This window comes from Pecten maximus, chromosome 3 (genome assembly GCF_902652985.1).
Source record: "Pecten maximus chromosome 3, xPecMax1.1, whole genome shotgun sequence".
Taxonomy (NCBI): Eukaryota; Metazoa; Mollusca; class Bivalvia; order Pectinida; family Pectinidae; genus Pecten; species Pecten maximus.
In genome coordinates, this window is record NC_047017.1 from 6582766 (window position 1) to 6599366 (window position 16601).

Consider the following 16601-nt stretch of genomic DNA (forward strand, 5'->3'; position numbering starts at 1 on the left):
AACAAGGACTCGTGCGTTTCCGACGATGAACGTCACAATGACGGTATGATTTACCCCCAGTTTCCAACACCGGACGTTAGACATTTTGATGGACAGACTTCTGGTGTCAGAATGTCCAGGTATGGTGTCATGATCAGAGGAAACTCGGGGTATGTATGTAAGATGTGTCTTGGTGGAGACTGTGTTGTAGACATGACGTAACCGAGGTGTTATGGTAGAGACAGTGTTATAGAAATAACGTGACCGAGGTGTTATGGTAGAGACAGTGTTATGGTAGAGACAGTGTTATAGAAATAACGTGACCGAGGTGTTATGGTAGAGACAGTGTTATGGTAGAGACAGTGTTATAGACATGACGTGACCGAGGTGTTATGGTAGAGACAGTGTTATAGAAATAACGTGACCGAGGTGTTATGGTAGAGACAGTGTTATGGTAGAGACAGTGTTGTAGACATGACGTGGCCGAGGTGTTATGGTAGAGACAGTGTTATAGAAATAACGTGACCGAGGTGTTATGGTAGAGACAGTGTTATGGTAGAGACAGTGTTGTAGACATGACGTGGCCGAGGTGTTATGGTAGAGACAGTGTTATAGAAATAACGTGACCGAGGTGTTATGGTAGAGACAGTGTTATGGTAGAGACAGTGTTGTAGACATGACGTGGCCGAGGTGTTATGGTAGAGACAGTGTTATAGAAATAACGTGACCGAGGTGTTATGGTAGAGACAGTGTTATGGTAGAGACAGTGTTATAGACATGACGTGACCGAGGTGTTATGGTAGAGACAGTGTTATAGACATGACGTGACCGAGGTGTTATGGTAGAGACAGTGATATAGACATGACGTGGCCGAGGTGTTATGGTAGAGACAGTGTTATAGAAATAACGTGACCGAGGTGTTATGGTAGAGACAGTGTTATGGTAGAGACAGTGTTATAGACATGACGTGGCCGAGGTGGTATGGTAGAGACAGTGTTATGGTAGAGACAGTGTTATAGACATGACTTGACCGAGGTGGTATGGTAGAGACAGTGTTATAGACATGACGTGACCGAGGTGTTATGGTAGAGACAGTGTTATGGACATGACGTGACCGAGGTGTTATGGTAGAGACAGTGTTATGGTAGAGACAGTGTTATAGAAATAACGTGACCGAGGTGTTATGATAGAGACAGTGTTATGGTAGAGACAGTGTTATAGACATGACGTGACCGAGGTGTTATGGTAGAGACAGTGTTATGGTAGAGACAGTGTTATAGAAATAACGTGACCGAGGTGTTATGATAGAGACAGTGTTATGGTAGAGACAGTGTTATAGACATGACTTGACCGAGGTGGTATGGTAGAGACAGTGTTATGGTAGAGACAGTGTTATAGACATGACGTGGCCGAGGTGGTATGGTAGAGACAGTGTTATGGTAGAGACAGTGTTATAGACATGACTTGACCGAGGTGGTATGGTAGAGACAGTGTTATAGACATGACGTGACCGAGGTGTTATGGTAGAGACAGTGTTATGGTAGAGACAGTGTTATAGAAATAACGTGACCGAGGTGTTATGATAGAGACAGTGTTATGGTAGAGACAGTGTTATAGACATGACGTGACCGAGTCGTTATGGTAGAGACAGTGTTATGGTAGAGACAGTGTTATAGAAATAACGTGACCGAGGTGTTATGGTAGAGACAGTGTTATGGTAGAGACAGTGTTATAGACATGACGTGGCCGAGGTGTTATGATAGAGACAGTGTTATGGTAGAGACAGTGTTATAGACATGACGTGGTCAAGGTGTTATGGTAGAGACAGTGTTATGGACATGACGTGACCGAGGTGTTATGGTAGAGACAGTGTTATGGTAGAGACAGTGTTATGGTAGAGACAGTGTTATGGTGGGGACAGTGTTATAGACATGACGTGACCGATGTGTTATTATAGAGACAGTGTTATAGACATGACATGTCCGAGGTGTTATGGTAGAGACAGTGTTATGGTAGAGACAGTGTTATAGACATGACGTGTCCGAGGTGTTATGGTAGAGACAGTGTTATAGACATGACGTGACCGAGGTGTTATGATAGAGACAGTGTTATAGACATGACGTGACCGAGGTGTTATGGTAGAGACAGTGTTATAGACATGACGTGACCGAGGTGTTATGGTAGAGACAGTGTTATGGACATGACGTGGCCGAGGTGTTATGGTAGAGACAGTGTTATAGACATGACGTGACCGAGGTGTTATGGTAGAGACAATGTTATGGACATGACGTGACCGAGGTGTTATGGTAGAGACAGTGCTATGGTAGAGACAGTGTTATAGACATGACGTGACCGAGGTGTTATGGTAGAGATAGTGTTATAGACATGACGTGGCTGAGGTGTTATGGTAGAGAAAGTGTTATAGACATGACGTGGCTGAGGTGTTATGGTAGAGACAGTGTTATAGACATGACGTGGCCGAGGTGTTATGGTAGAGACAGTGTTATAGACATGACGTGGCCGAGGTGGTATGGTAGAGACAATGTTATGGACATGACGTGACCGAGGTGTTATGGTAGAGACAGTGTTATGGACATGCCGTGTCCGAGGTGTTATGGTAGAGACAGTGTTATGGACATGCCGTGTCCGAGGTGTTATGGTAGAGACAATGTTATGGACATGACGTGACAGAGGTGTTATGGTAGAGACAGTGCTATGGTAGAGACAGTGTTATAGACATGACGTGACCGAGGTGTTATGGTAGAGAAAGTGTTATAGACATGACGTGGCTGAGGTGTTATGGTAGAGAAAGTGTTATAGACATGACGCGGCCGAGGTGTTATGGTAGAGACAGTGTTATAGACATGACGTGGCCGAGGTGTTATGGTAGAGACAGTGTTATAGACATGACGTGGCTGAGGTGTTATGGTAGAGAAAGTGTTATAGACATGACGTGGCTGAGGTGTTATGGTAGAGACAGTGTTATAGACATGACGTGGCCGAGGTGTTATGGTAGAGACAGTGTTATAGACATGACGTGGCTGAGGTGTTATGGTAGAGACAGTGTTATGGTAGAGATAGTGTTATAGACATGACGTGGCTGAGGTGTTATGGTAGAGAAAGTGTTATAGACATGACGTGGCTGAGGTGTTATGGTAGAGAAAGTGTTATAGACATGACGTGGCTGAGGTGTTATGGTAGAGACAGTGTTATAGACATGACGTGGCCGAGGTGTTATGGTTGAGACAGTGTTATAGACATGACATGGCTGAGGTGTTATGGTAGAGAAAGTGTTACTGTAGAGACAGTGTTATAGACATGACGTGGCCGAGGTGTTATGATAGAGACAGTGTTATGGTAGAGACAGTGTTATAGACATGACGTGACCGAGGTGTTATGGTAGAGATAGTGTTATAGACATGACGTGGCCGAGGTGTTATGGTAGAGACAGTGTTATGGTAGAGATAGTGTTATGGTAGAGACAGTGTTATGGTAGAGACAGTGTTATAGACATGACGTGGTCAAGGTGTTATGGTAGAGACAGTGTTATGGACATGACATGACCGAGGTGTTATGGTAGAGACAGTGTTATGGTAGAGACAGTGTTATAGACATGACGTGACCGAGGTGTTATGGTAGAGACAGTGTTATGATAGAGACAGTGTTATAGACATGACGTGGCCGAGGTGTTATGGTAGAGACAGTGTTATGTACATGACGTGACCGAGGTGTTATGGTAGAGACAGTGTTATAGACATGACGTGGCCGAGGTGTTATGGTAGAGACAGTGTTATGGACATGACGTGGTCGAGGTGTTATGGTAGAGACAGTGTTATAGACATGACGTGGCCGAGGTGTTATGGTAGAGACAGTGTTATAGACATGACGTGACCGAGGTGTTATGGTAGAGACAGTGTTATGGTAGAGACAGTGTTATAGACATGACGTAGGTGAGGTGTTATGGTAGAGACAGTGTTATGGTAGAGACAGTGTTATGGTAGAGACAGTGTTATAGACATGACGTGACCGAGGTGTTATGGTAGAGACAGTGTTATGGTAGAGACAGTGTTATAGACATGACGTGGGTGAGGTGTTATGGTAGAGACAGTGTTATGGTAGAGACAATGTTATGGTAGAGACAATGTTATAGACATGACATGGCCGAGGTGTTATGGTAGAGACAGTGTTATGGTACAGACAGTGTTATAGACATGACGTGGCCGAGGTGTTATGGTAGAGACAATGTTATAGACATGACGTGACCGAGGTGTTATGGTAGAGATAGTGTTATGGTAGAGACAGTGTTATAGACATGACGTGACCGAGGTGTTATGGTAGAGACAGTGTTATAGACATGACGTGACCGAGGTGTTATGGTAGAGACAGTGTTATGGAAGAGACAGTGTTATAGACATGACATGACCGAGGTGTTATGGTAGAGACAGTATTATGGTAGAGACAGTGTTATGGACATGACGTGACCGAGGTGTTATGGTAAAGACAGTGTTATGGTAGAGACAATGTTATGGTAGAGACAGTGTTATAGACATGACGTGACCGATGTGTTATGGTAGAGACAGTGTTATGGACATGACGTGGTCGAGGTGTTATGGTAGAGACAGTGTTATAGACATGACGTGACAGAGGTGTTATTGTAGAGACAGTGTTATGGTAGAGACAATGTTATGGTAGAGACAGTGTTATAGACATGACGTGACCGAGGTGTTATGGTAGAGACAATGTTATAGACATGACGTGACCGAGGTGTTATGGTAGAGACAGTGTTATGGTAGAGACAGTGTTATAGACATGACGTGGCCGAGGTGTTATGGTAGAGACAGTGTTATGGACATGACGTGACCGAGGTGTTATGGTAGAGACAGTGTTATAGACATGACGTGACCGAGATGTTATGTTAGAGACAGTGTTATGGTAGAGACAGTGTTATGGTAGAGACAGTGTTATAGACATGACGAGGTGTTATGGTAGAGACAGTGTTATGGTAGAGACAGTGTTATGGTAGAGACAGTGTTATGGTAGAGACAGTGTTATAGACATGACGTGGCCGAGGTGTTATGGTAGAGACAGTATTATGGACATGACGTGACCGAGGTGTTATGGTAGAGACAGTGTTATAGACATGACGTGACCGAGGTGTTATGGTAGAGACAGTGTTATGGTAGAGACAGTGTTATGGTAGAGACAGTGTTATAGACATGACGAGGTGTTATGGTAGAGACAGTGTTATAGACATGACGTGTCCGAGGTGTTATGATAGAGACAGTGTTATGGTAGAGACAGTGTTATGGTAGAGACAGTGTTATAGACATGGCATGGCCGAGTAGTTATGGTAGAGAAAGTGTTATAGACATGACGTGGTCGAGGTGTTATGGTAGAGACAGTGTTATAGACATGACGTGGCCGAGATGTTATGGTAGAGAAAGTGTTATAGACATGACGTGGCCGAGGTGTTATGGTAGAGACAGTGTTATAGACATGACGTGTCCGAGATTAATGGCGTAATGGATTAAGTCTAATTTGTTATTACATTCTGTATGAAATACAACCTCCGATTGAGAATCTTGTCAGCTTGTCCAGCAGACATTCGGAACATCGACCGCGAGGTATTCCGGGAGTATCACCACTTAATATATTATATTGTATGCCTTTTATTTCGTTTTTTGTCACTGTTTGACGATGGTGTGTAAACACCACTACACGATATCCGTGCTGGAAGTAAGAGCTGAGCAAATACAATTATTGGAGTACTGAGTATTACCCAAACAACCTGGCCAACTTTTCATACACAAAAGTAAATATTTGATCAACGAATGTAGATTCAGTCGCGACAACTCACGGAGATGTTATACAAGTATTATTGTGGCTACATATATATCTAGACAATATCAAAGTGAAGAAAATAATTAATAGCGTTATGTGAAGCTCATTTTGTAATGGGCAATAGTTTTAGATGTTTATTTTTAAAAAATCAATGTGGTTTTTAAGATTTTTTTTTTTTTAATTATCAATGAGGATGAATGGCTCAATTCATCCAAACTGTTGAGTTACAACGAAACATTCTCCTATTTGTCGACTTGGTTGGTAAAATGACATTTGCTAAATCATATTTCTAAATAAATAAATCAAATTCTACACCTGGAATAGTATTCCAAATATCAGTTCTATCGTACATTATATATCAGATGTATTTTTCTCCATTCATCTCCATTGAAATGTGAAGTATTGGGCTTAATTCCGGAATTTACCGAGAGGGGCCGATCACGAGATATCATGACTTTCGCTCTTGTTTTCATTTCGCTTCCAATCAGATAAAGTGATGTTTGGTTTCCTGCATTTTGTCGGTGACGTCAATCATATTTAACTGCATTGCGGCATTGGTGTTATAAATATAGCAGGGTTTTTTTAAAAACAAAATGCATTATACCTCTCCAAAACTGGGGCACTCCTATTTGTAACGAAATAGTGTTTCTTGTTTAGGAGAAGCTGTCAGACCACAGACGTTGTATGTGCACTCTGTGTGTGAAGAGATCCGTCTCAGTTGCACCCATAACTTCCCGTTTACAACGTAACAAGTGCGTCACATACATGTATACCGTATAATATAAATACAATGGCAAGGGCCGAGGGATACTCGAACGGATATAATTTACGGATATAATGGTATAGTTCGAAGGGTTACCGATAAATATTTCAGTGCAGAAATATACTCGTTTCAAGTGTCACTGCTACACAGTCTCGGCAAATGGCAATTTTGATATTCGTCATCCTGAGCTGTCGTCCATTACAATTTTTCAGCTTCGATACTTATGGTCAATTTTCGTTTGAACGTAAAGAACGATAACTCTGGGTAGCGATTGGTCAATACAATTGTATGTCTTGTGGTATTTAATTTGAGGAATTCTATAAATATTTATCCAAGTCGAAATACAAATGTTCGCGCAGCTTTGATTGTGTCACAATGTCAGCTGAACAGTTTAGAGATAGCTAAGATTGAAACATTCTGTGGGGCGTTTTCTCTTTTTGTTTCGCACACATTATAAGTACATGTACACTGTACGTGCAGTCTTTAATTGTTTAATTCGCTTACGTTAAAACTGTCATCTAGTGGTGATGGAAAAGATTTTCAATTTAAAGCCTTTCTATGTGAAAAAATGAACTGCGTTTAACGCTTTGGTCTGAGTCTCCTCCGACCTCAGCATCAGACGTTGGACGTTTTGACGGACATCTTTCTTTTCGTCAAAATGTCTAACGTTAGGCAAAGTGACTTGGAACCGTAGATTACGAGTTTGAGGCCTAGGTAGCGCAGAAATAAAATATTATCTTATTTTGTCATTCTTAGGGGAGTATTTATAAGTGTTTTCATTAATCGTCGACCCTGAATGATGCCAAATCATTTATAAAGTTATTATTATTTTGAAAAATCCTTACCAAGGTGCCTGTGATATATGATGTACGTTTTGAGAATAAAGAACATCTAAAATATCACCCACTTATACTGAAATCGTCATTCAAGGATGGTGAACAACTGCGCAGGAATTAAAAAAACAAATATTGAAATCTTCCTGTTTATGTTATCAGATGATGGTTTTTATAGGATACAGCTGCTGATATCTGTAGATCAGTATTTTGGGTTTAACTACATTTAGTAATATGAACTGGTATTTTTACATCGATTGGTTTGAAATGATGAGCAATGTATTATATCTATACTGTGTATCTGTACCAGGCTGACTCCGTATGATGTGTAACATGCCGGAGACAACATGTAAAAAATAGACAGAAAGCTATTAACATGCTGGTTCTGTCGTTTTCAATTAGTTGACGAGAAATCTTAGTACACATGTAGATACATACATGTTTATATGTACGTACCACATGCTTCAAAATGTCTCAATACGAATTGATACGTCGAGCATTTACTAACAACTCTGAGATTATGGTACGAAAAAAACACACTTGTCTTTTCATAAACAGGCTTTAGAACTGATTTGAAAGAAATATAATACTCTTCTTATACCGTTAAACCGTTATAGATGTTGTGTAATGTTTACGACCAGCTCAACTGTGTTTTAGGAATCATGCAATAATTATTGGATTTGAAAAAAAATAGAACTATGACTGTTTAATTCAGCCCCGGCCCCATCACCCACAAACTCCTTCATCCCGATCCTTTTAATTCAGGTAATGACATAATACAGATATGGCTAAAGGATTTTTTTTTTTTTAAGTTTTTGAGTTCAAACCGCAAAGCCCAAAAGATATAAAGAACACTTTTGACTTGACCCTATAGATGTAGTAGTTGCGGCTTGCAATCTGTAACGGTCGCTGATCACGACTACTCAGCAGTTGTCAAGAGGACTTTGTTCCATAGCAACCAGTCTTTGATAGCAATTTTCATGTGTGTGTGGAGTGGTTTTGGTACAGTACGTTATGTCAGGCTCCGCAGTACCGATCGATTTGACTAGATAGATCGGCGCGACTACCTACCATCAGTCTAATCAATATCATTCTCGTGTTCTTCCGTCTAATTATTATCATCCATCTTGGGTTGAAATGGCCAGACCCGTGAGTTTAAAGCGTGACCATATCTAAACACACCTCATTGCCCGCGAAACTTTGCCTCGCAAGTACTGTGCGCATTCTTTTGCCGCAATATCGACTGCTTGTCGCAGAGATAGGTAACTATGGCAATGCAATCGTGTTGTGGTCGACTTTACGACAGTGAATGGTTTGAATGGTATAATAGCTTTGATTTCTAGCCCGCGTGTAAATCATCTGCCATCTCATTATATTAACGTATACGATTTCCGGACGTTTGTATGAATTTCCAATACTGATACCCTGACAACCGCTGATTGACAGACGAGGCACTGCGGCAAAATGGACCTGTTTGCACTTTCAGCTTTACAATTGGACTTGTATTGAACACGGTCGATTATACATTAATTTTTATACATTGCCAATTGATATTGTGATAATTGTTGACGTTGTTAATAAAATATAATGCAACGATCATCATTTTAGGTAAAATTGTGACATTTGCGATCTGTCATTGGAGAAAGATACAAAACAATGCCATTATGCATCAATACATCAGCATACAGTGTTCTGACCACACGTTTTGCAAATTTATTGATTTATATGAACATTTCAAAAAGACAATAAAAACCATTACTGACAATAGAAGTTATTAATAAAACACACACAATTCTTTAGACATATGACATATTTCCCGACTCATTAAGTAAATTGATTTCCACATAAATACATTGGAGCCGCATCGCCGTGATTAATTGATATCAGTGTGTTAGTACTGAAACAATCTACCCATAGGACAAAGGACAGCAATATTATGGGATGGATATTCCCATGAGATACACTGTCGATCGAAGTTATCGATTAGCTTAATCGATTTTCTCATAATCCCGTTCAATTCCCGTTCCGTTGTCACGCTCTGTGCGAAACAACAAGAGACAGACGGTTTGATCGTTTCTGATACATAGAAAATACATTCTGGAAAGTCGGTGGATATCTTTGCCACAAATATATACCAAAGAAAATGTCTTTTATTTTACAGCTCAGTCGCTGTTTAGAGAAAGATTACAAGCATTTTCCATTAAAGCTGTCCAAGCAGAACTAGTAGTTTTATATGTATCTACCCAAACACCGCTGGGTGTCGTGGTCTTGTAACGACGGCTTTGATTGGTCATGATAACCTGATGGATCGTATTCTCTGCGACAGAAAAAAAAATCCATTTTCATCTAGCAGGACATGCGGAGTAATAATTTGCATTCGTAATTTTGATGTCTGACCCTGTCAATTTCTGTCAATACCATAACTATTTTTCAAAACTGAAATTTAGATATCCTGTTTTAACAACTAGAAATCTTAAATGATGTATTCTTATCTCTCTTCAATTTTTGGTGACATTTTTTATCAGTCGGACGCTCACATGCGCAATACGATTCCAAATTATACCACAGACTGTCCTTTCTGATGGCGCATTGTTACTATGACAACCAGATACTGCAGTTCACGCTTTCTCAGGGAGATCTATCTAGTACAACGCTGCCAATTAAATATTCTTGGAGACGTGTGAAAAATTCATTAGTCTGTGTTTCAATTATACATCACAATGTGTGGTAGATCGGCCTCGAACACACACGAACTCTGCATCATATACATGTTTTTGAAACTGAACAAAATAGTGGTCCCACCGGACGTGACGTGCATGCTATGCCCTCCGTGACCTCCTTTTCCGGCGGCCGCCGTCTGCCGATCGTGTGCTTAGGGATTCAGTATATAAACTCGTGCTGAAATCAAATTGGAACTTTAAAGTCACATTAATCAGCACGCGAGAGAAAATAATTAATTTCAATCGACGTTAGAAGCCTCCGGGTCCCTGACCTCACTATCACATCGGGTCCAGCCAACAGACTCTCTACGGACAGAGTCAGTTTGGGGTTTTACAATGTTGGATTGAATAAATCACGCATACATATCGTTACGTTGTCAGTTTATAACATGTACTAGTTAGGCTTCTACAAATGCACTTGTTTTCCTTCACCCAGACAGAGTCGACCGCTTATTGAGTAGCTCAATCCCTCCTATTAGATGTTAAAAATATGAAATATGGAACGAAGGATATTTCAAAGGTAATATTTTTTCGTAATAATGTAACGTGTTTTCTCTCGGGAAGCGTCATAATCCACATTCTAAAAAAAAAAAGTCCGGAAATAACTTTTTTTTTATTAAGTGTTTCCTATGAAGTGTTTCCTGTTAACCTAACTTGCAACCGGAAGTTGATACATAAGATCTATATGAGGAACTAACCTGCATAGCTCTATATAAAGTTTACAAATTACATGTGCGTCAGCGATTCAATCAGTAATCAGACCATATAACGAGGTTAAGTGGCTTCGAGAAAGGGGAGTAGACAAGAGGAAATCAATCGTATGTTCTCGGCTAATTCCGTCAAGTTTCGGAGAAATAGCATGGCCGTTCGTCGAGAGACTGCCGAGGCCTTCAGAGATTTCGAAACCAAGGTAAACGGATTTTGGAAGCGTCATTATTCCTAAAACTCACTAAAATTAAATAATGGTTCAATGAAATATACAAAGGAGATAAATGATTTAATTTATATATATATATGTACATAAACAATGCCTATATACAATTTGAGTGATAAAAACGGCTTGACATTTGGCCTAATTAATGAGTATATATATGGCAGATAAAACATTTGACCTAATTATTGAGTATTGCTATGGCAGATTAAAACCTTGATGCCTTATTACTGGGTATACCTGTGCTAGATTATATCGACATGTTCCCGATATATTTTTCATGCAATAGTAATTTGAAAACAATTCCGAAAAAAAAAACGCGCGAAAATAATTGAAGTATTTAAAATATTAATAATTATAGTTTGACTGTAAGCATTCTCCGCTTTCATCGGCCAAGACAATCATTGCTCTACAAATATGCCTGTTAACGATGGAGGAGTTGTGTGAGTTGCGCGTGAATTCTGGTAGTGGTGGTCGGGAGTTGGAGGTATATCTATATCCTATACATGTTCCGTAGTACACGCGGTGTAATATTGCTGCTAGAATAGAAAAAAAAACCTCTAACATGACGTGGTGAATTCTCGTAAAAGTGTTTATTGTTTTTCTAGTGAGCATAAGCCATACTTTGGCAAGAATAACCATTTCCCCATATTTTGTGATTCAGAAATTAACGAGTGCACCTCCCCGTGTATGATACTTGCCCTCTCTGCGTGAGATCTGGCACACAGTACAAACGAACTGTATGTCTCAACAGGGGGTCACAATTAGGAGCATGAATGAAAACGACACTTCTATGAGAAAGAACAAATCTCGTGCAAAGAAATCATAATAATACATATTGTTATATTCAAACCATATTGACTGCAACAGAGTCGGAATCACCGAGGTTTTGTTGAAACGAACCTGAAATCGGGCATAAAAAGGAGCAACGCCGTAACTCAAATGCAAGAGGCTTCTACTGCTTGTACTCTAATCTGGTTATATTGGCAGGGAACATAAAACATATCATTCTAGACCACAAATCAGACACTCTTGGGGCAGATAAAAACTACGAGGTGGACATTACCATCATCCCCGCTCGGGACCTTGGTCGTTCGCAAAGACAAAGCAATGTAAATTTGGCGCGGACTGCTTATCGAGTGGTGCTAATCATGGCTGACACGTTGAGAAAATGAAAGGTCCAGAGGGATCGAAATGCATCCAGAGAGCTACCGAATGGACGATCTCTAACGGCGGGCCCATGCTGTATCATGCCAAGTCGATATTGGCATAACTTGGGGTACGGTAAAGGTTTACTGGACAGATAGGCGATAGTGTAGTAATCGATATCAATAGTTTCATTTGATAGGCAATCGTTTGATTTGGCAACTTTGCTAGCCAAGGGTGTTCATTGCGATATAAGGAGAGGATCTTATTGAACACCCTTGGCGAGAGTAAGGTTGGTCAAAATCTCCCCAGAGCTGATATCACTTTTTTTCTGTCGATCGACTTAAAATAACATTCATCTTATCTTCAAATATCAGACAATCACACGTAATTGTTTTCACTCTGATTTCTTCTTATCTTCAAATAAATTTATACATTGGACATGTTTATACATAATACGTAATTGTCCCCTCCCCTAGTTTTATCCCCCTCCAATTGTTTTGCCCTTTTCCCCTGGTTTGCACCTCCCTTTGGTTTGTCCCCCACCCTTGTTTTGTTCCTTCCTTTTGTTTTGTTCCCTTCCCTTGGTTTGTCATATCCCCTTGGTTTGTCCCTTCCATATTTTGTCCCCTCCATATTTTGTCCCCTCCATTTGTTTTGTCCCCTCCCTTGTTTTGTCATATCCCTTTGTTTTGTCCCCTTTCCATTAGTTTGTCTCCTCCCCTTGGTTTGCCACTTACCTTTGTTTTGTCCCTTCCCATTAGAGTGTCTCCTTCCATTGTTTTGTCTCCTCCCATTGGTTTGTCTCCTCCCATTGGTTTGTCTCCTCCCCTTGGTTTGTCTCCCCCGATTGGTTTGTCTCCTCCCATTGGTTTGTCTCCTCCCATTGGTTTGTCTCCTCCCATTGGTTTGTCTCCTTCCATTGTTTTGTCTCCTCCCATTGTTTTGTCTCCACCCATTGTTTTGTCTCCTTCCATTGTTTTGTCTCCTCCCATTGTTTTGTCTCCTCCCATTGTTTTCATCCCCATCCCCCCACCCCCAGCATTCTTCTTCGTCTCTCGTTAACAACGCTCACCTTTTAAGGTGATCATCGAATGGTGGCTTTTGATTTCATCTCTCTTTTGAATGGCCCAACCACCCTCTCCCACCCAGCACCGTAATACTTAACTATCTTTGGATGGTTCACCCCCGGGAACATTATTTCCCCCACCCCTCTCCCCTTCCCCACATACTTCTACATTATCGTGAAAGTAAGTAAGTTTTTTGCCAATTGTCAACCCACCGTGACGTGTGCCCCCATCCCCAGCCCTGTCCCCTGCCCCGCCCCCTATGCCCCCATCCCCACCCACGCCCCCTCTGCCCCACCCTTTATTACGTCACAGATTCATAATTTGCTGTATGTGATCCATCAGCATGAAGCAGCTTTGAAGTGCCGCATCAGTCGGAATGAGTCATGATCTGCGGTTATGGCCGACAGCGGCTCTACAACAATACAAACTTATAACAATAGATAGCCTGTATGTAAGCAGGTTTTTATATACACCAGTAAATATCAAGTTTCTGGCAAGTTCAGCAATTTTACATTATAAACTTCGGGTAGACCGGTAAAGGTTTTCTCACGGAACGATGATTAGATAACATATCCGTGTATCTCATGAGCTATATATAATTGATATAGACATCGCTACCCACATAACAATAGCATGAACGTCAGTCATTGTAATTGTTCTGTATACATGGAACTATCAAATAACATTAAATCTTTGTATTGGATCTATATCAAATATCGTTTGAAAGGGAGGATATACCGAAAGTCCTAGCCACAATTTAATGACACTGCAAATTGTCCGAATACTATACTTCATCGAATGATAATATATCGTGATAATAGTCTATATTTATTATAAAACATTGAAACTTTATATTTGGCTTTCCTCTGTAGATTTCCTTCTTTCCGGTAAGGTATGGTTCATATGATATACAAGTAGTAATATCAATGTATTAAAATACTAATAATGCGTTCTATTGCTATTGTGTCCGCATGCTATAATTTCTTCGAGGGCAATGATATTTCTTTCGCATGCAATTACTTTTTATGATAGGAGTTCCCAGCTGCTATAACAATCAGAAACATAAGACATAAATTATGATTCATCCAACACGGAGTTTCATTATCTTTTTGCCAGACAAAATCGGTCAGATTCGGTTTTGATATAAGGTTTTCATTAACATTACACATGGGCCCACTTGTTCAAAAGGTGATTAGCTTAATCGATTGATTAGTGAAAATCTCATTTCTCTTTTACCTAAAATCCTATGTGTATGGCCGAGTGGTTAAGGTGTCTCGACACTTTATCACTAGCCCTCCACTTCTGGGTTGCGAGTTCGAAACCTACGTGGGGCAGTTGCCAGGTACTGACCGTAGGCCGGTAGTTTTTCTCCGGGTACTCCGGCTTTCCTCCACCTCCTAAACCTGGCACGTCCTTAAATGACCTTGGCTGTTAATAGGACGTTTAACAAAACAAACCAAAGTCATAGATTCATGAAATTTTCTAAAGTTTGTTTCAACAGAAATTATTATATCAGGATTTTAATATTGTTGTTAAACTGTGATTAGCCTAATCACCTATTGAACTGGGCCCTGGAGGCGACAAACACTTGACATAACGCCCCAACGAAATACTTCACGTTGCCCTTCAGAGTTGCCTTGCCTTTGATTCATAGATGTAACACCTATAAGTATTTGGACTTATTCCTTAATTCGATAAATGTCATATATATCTACATATTTTTTCATTTTTTTCCATTTTTTTCCAGACAATATTTCGTCCAGCTAGCAATGTTTAAAACAAGAGCTGGACGTGACACAAGACCGGAAGTGGTTTGGCCATTGTCGACACGTCCTCCTTGGGACGCTTCCGTGATGACGTCTGCGGCCATGTTGTCATGTTCAACTTGATGGTGTCAGTTTTAGATGTCGCATTTGCGTGCTCTTCGTTGTGGTGGCCGCGAGGGAGCGAGAATTCCAGACGAGGGAGCGATATCAGGGCGGTGAGATAATGTGAAGAAAAAAAAATGGTGACCCTAACACAGAACAACGACTGGGAGTCTTTAAAATCTTGTTCCAAATTACCAAATCAAACGAGGGGAGGGCCTCCCTAAAATGATGCCTTTATTACTCGACATTGCCGAATTTGGGAAAATAGTCTACTGTTTTATTGGCAATATGAATGGTTGCTGTAAAACCCCTTCTCTGGAGTACTTCACTCGGGGGAAGTGACCCCTTACGAGTTGCCCAACATACATGTACAGTGTACATGAACACGGGAAAATGACACTTAAAATCTTTTCCGGTTTTCCTCGAGTCTCTTCTGGTTTATCCTCTATAATATACACGAACACTTACGGCGAATTGAGGTTCTTTAAATACAATTAAATTTGAACAGTGGAAGAAGTTTTGTGTGAAATCCTACACTCGACGGTGAAAAGCTCCGGAACTTTTTGATAGACTTAAAGTAAAAAGTTCGCTTGGTAAATGATCTTAAAAAATTGATGGTCTTTTAAAGCCATCTTCTGTTATTGGATTGAGCAGAAATATATTCTGCATCAAGATCGCTCGGATCTCAAGTCCTAAACGAGAGCACATGACATTATCAATGATACAAATGCACTTTGTTGGAATAAGGAAAAATCAACGACTCTCTTTCCGCGCAAACGTCCGGGGTTCGATTCCGAGCAGATTTCTTTTGCTCTGATTCCCGGGACAGCCAAACAGTCAGTCCTCTCTAAATCAATTAAGAGGATTCCCGAAAGGTGAAGTTTCGAATTCGCTGATCAGACCCGAGGATAGCCGAAAGGTATAAAATCGTCGATGGTGGATTTTCGTTTATTATAGTTTGTCGCCAGTACCATCACAATTAAGTGATAAGGACATCTTGGAAATCAATGTACGGCTGGGACAAGGTGATCATTTATTGATGTTGCGCGGCGCAGGTTTAATGGAGATTTATCTACGCTAGGAGATAAGCATCTTAGACCCAATCTAGGCCCGTAGGGAGCGCTGTCATTCGTCCATTTCTAAATGAAAACCGTCTCCACCATTTTCACGCTCAACCAGCTTACATGAATATACTTGTATGAATAATTACTATCAGACAAAATATCCATTGGATCAGGGAGAAAATACTGGCTACTGTTTATAAACAAATATACATCATATTATCTTGACACGCGGCATGAGTACGTGTCAGTCGGTACTCCATAGAGCTGAATTAGTAACATGTTTCTCGAGTTAGTAACACATGTCTCGAATTAGTAACACTTGTCTCGAATAAATAACACGTACCTCGAATATGTAGCACGTGCCTTGAATTAGTAACATGTAACTC

General features: G+C 40.5%; 1 long non-coding RNA gene across 1 annotated transcript; it reads left to right on the forward strand.

The window, feature by feature from the left end:
• Positions 1-10858: 10858 nt before the first annotated feature.
• Positions 10859-16564, forward strand: LOC117323055. The gene is made up of 2 exons (XR_004531639.1): positions 10859-11046; positions 15031-16564. It is a non-coding gene; the product is annotated as an uncharacterized LOC117323055 (long non-coding RNA).
• The last annotated feature ends 37 nt before the right edge of the window (positions 16565-16601 follow it).